Here is a 3,010-nt window from a genome sequence, read left to right on the forward strand (position 1 = left end):
TGGGTTGATCGGGATATCAGAATTAGCCAGTAAGGGCTAGAGCTAAAGGGCCAAGCAGTGATTAAAAGAATACAGTTTCCATGTAATTATTTCGGGTAAAGCTAGCCGGAGGCGGCCGGGGTGCTGGGGACGCAGCCCCGCCGCTCCAATTACTACAACCCAGTGGATCTATCGATTGCTGAATTAGAACAGAGCAGAAGAAATGGGTGCTGTGTTGGAACCCTAATTTCTCCAGCCCTCTTCTCTGAAGACCATGACAGCAACCAGACCACAGGACCACCATTGTTTATGGTGCAAAATAGGCATCATTTCCTGCTAGGTTCAAAATCAAGTGAAGGCCATTCTCACAGTTTAAAAAAAAAAAGTATAATTAATTGATGTCTTTATCTCCTGTTAGCTCAAGCAGAGCACTAATATTCCATATCTCTTAATTCATTGCTTTTATGTTCATACAATTTTAAAAACCTATCTGTACTCGATTTTGAAGCCTGAAGTGAAAGGGTTTGTTTTTTTTAATGTTGTTTTGTTTCTTGTACCTCAAAGGACCCATTTATCACATTCTGGGAGGCAGTGTGACTCACCTCATATGTGGGCTTTTAGATAACTAAACCTGTGTTGTTTAGATAAATATGAATTACTTTATAAAAAGGCAACTTAATTTAGCAACTGAATTTGGACTTATCCCCCATGGATGCCAAAGGACAACTGAGTATCCTATCCCGAGAACACTGGTGGCCTGGGCACAGTGGGCACATTGTGGTCTGTATGGGTCCTGAGAGCCAGCATTGTCATGACAGCCTCACTAAAATCCATCTATATGGCCTGGTGTCCCTTGAGCATCCAAACGAACTAACTAGCTTGGGAAGGTAACACTAGACATGGGAAATAATAGCATTTCTCTGTCAATTACCGGTTTTCGTGCTGAAATATCTTTTCAGGGACAATGGCTCTAGCTCTGAACCATGCTCCAGGGATCAGTTCTGCTAAGACATTAGTTATCTGAAGAATGTTATCTGGAGAGTTCTGTTGACCTTCATTCCATCACAGCAGGGAGGAAAATATTGCTTTCTCGGTTTCAGAAGTTCAGTCTCTAAACATTGAGATTTTATTTCATAGAACTCAGAGGGTTATGAACTTTAATCTCCTCTGTGCAGAAGGCTGGTAATACCAAGGTTGCTTGCTCAATACTGTGGGGACTTAGAGTGATTTGTCTCCCTATGTTTCAAAAACTGGAGGTTTCGTTTTGATTTTCTCCAGGTTCAAATGTCTCTTTATTTTAAAATCATAAGGTTCTTCAGACATTCCTGAGGGACTCAGATACATTGCTCACAAATACATTTTGAAACAAAGAAATAACAGTACTGAGTACCATCCCTAAAGTTCAACAACCAGAGGTTGCTGAGTCTGTATTCCAGGTATGACAATCAGCTAAGCTCTGGGGACCTATGGTAGTTGTTATGGCCTCCATCCTGAAGATAAAGTCATCTAATTGATGCCCTGAGATAATGAGTTTATACTAAAGGTTGGAGGGGCTTTTACACTAACCCAAAAGTGGCTCCTAGAGGATCTGTAACCAGATCCCTTCACTTGGTGACTTCTGGAGTCAACCTTGAACAAGCTGTACATCTTGAGGTGTTCTATTGTGACTGAAAACACAGTGAGATTATCTTGATTTTAACACCAGATTGCAAACCCCTTGACTGAAAACAATTAGAAAGGGTTGAAGATGGAGAGAGCTGGAGGCGGGATTTTGAAGTATAATCAACATGAAGACAACTTGTTCTCAAGACTTTTAACCTTTGTTCCACAGACTGCTGCATCAAAAACTGCTGAATGACATTTCCGTTGCTGTGGCAAAGCCCTCACAGAGGCAACTTCAGAAAAAAAAAGGGGGGGTTTACATAGGCTCATGGTTTCAGAGGTGTCAGGTTACCATGGTGCAGAGTGTGTGGTAGAATAAAAGCAGTTCTTATCACGAAGAACCAGGAAACACACAAACGAAGAATACTGGCACTCAGTTGTCTCCTTTCTCCACTTTTATTCAGAAGGCAACCTCTTTAGTAACCCGTACAGAAGAGAATCTGCCTCCCCAAAGTCACTCACACGACCGGAGCTCAGAGCAAAGTCCTCCTGAGTCTTGCTAGAAAGATGGCTCAGTGGTTAAGAACACATGGCTCTTCCAAGGGACTGGATTTCTACTCCCAGCACCCACATGGTGGTCCACAACCATCTGTAACTCTAACCCAGAGGACCTGATGCCCTCTTGTGGCCTCTGCGGGCACTGCATGCATGAGGTGCACAGACACACACGCAATGCACTTAATAAACTTAAATAAACTTTTAAAGCAGCCATCAAGAAGGAAGCTCCAAGAGCCACAATTAAAAATCAGCATGGCATGGGATCAATCTGGAACTGACCTGGAAGCCTCCTCCCTACACTCTCCTAGCATTTGGGGATGTGGTATAGGAGGTCCTTCTGACTATATGTTGCTTTGATTGGTTGAATAAAGAAAACTGCCTTGGCCTTTTGATAAGGCAGTACTTAGATAGGTGGGAAGACAGAACTGAATTCTGGGAGGAAGAAAGCAGCAGAAAGGGAGAGCCACCATGGAGCGAGCTGCCAGGTCAGACATGCTAAATCCCTCCTGGTAAGCCACAGTCACGTGGTGATATACAGATTATTAGAAATGAGTTGGAACAAGATGTGAGAGTTAGCCAGTAAGAGGCTAGAACTAATGGGCCAAACAGTGTTTAATTAATACAATGTCTATGTGGTTATTTCGGGGGTTAAGCTAGCCGGGTGGCAGGACGCAGCTCGCTGCTCCACATACAACAGGGACGCTGTACCAGTTGTCAAAGGAGAAAAGTAGCCAATAGCCATCTCAGTCATAAATCCTATAAACCACAACAATGACCAGCACAGTGTTGCGGGAGGTCCTCCCGCTCCTCCAGCCTATAGCTGCTGAGATACCAGCCCATTGGGGCATGGTCTCTCTCTCCCTTTAAAAAA

The sequence above is a fragment of the Microtus ochrogaster genome, chromosome 19 (genome assembly GCF_000317375.1).
Source record: "Microtus ochrogaster isolate Prairie Vole_2 chromosome 19, MicOch1.0, whole genome shotgun sequence".
NCBI lineage: Eukaryota > Metazoa > Chordata > Mammalia > Rodentia > Cricetidae > Microtus > Microtus ochrogaster.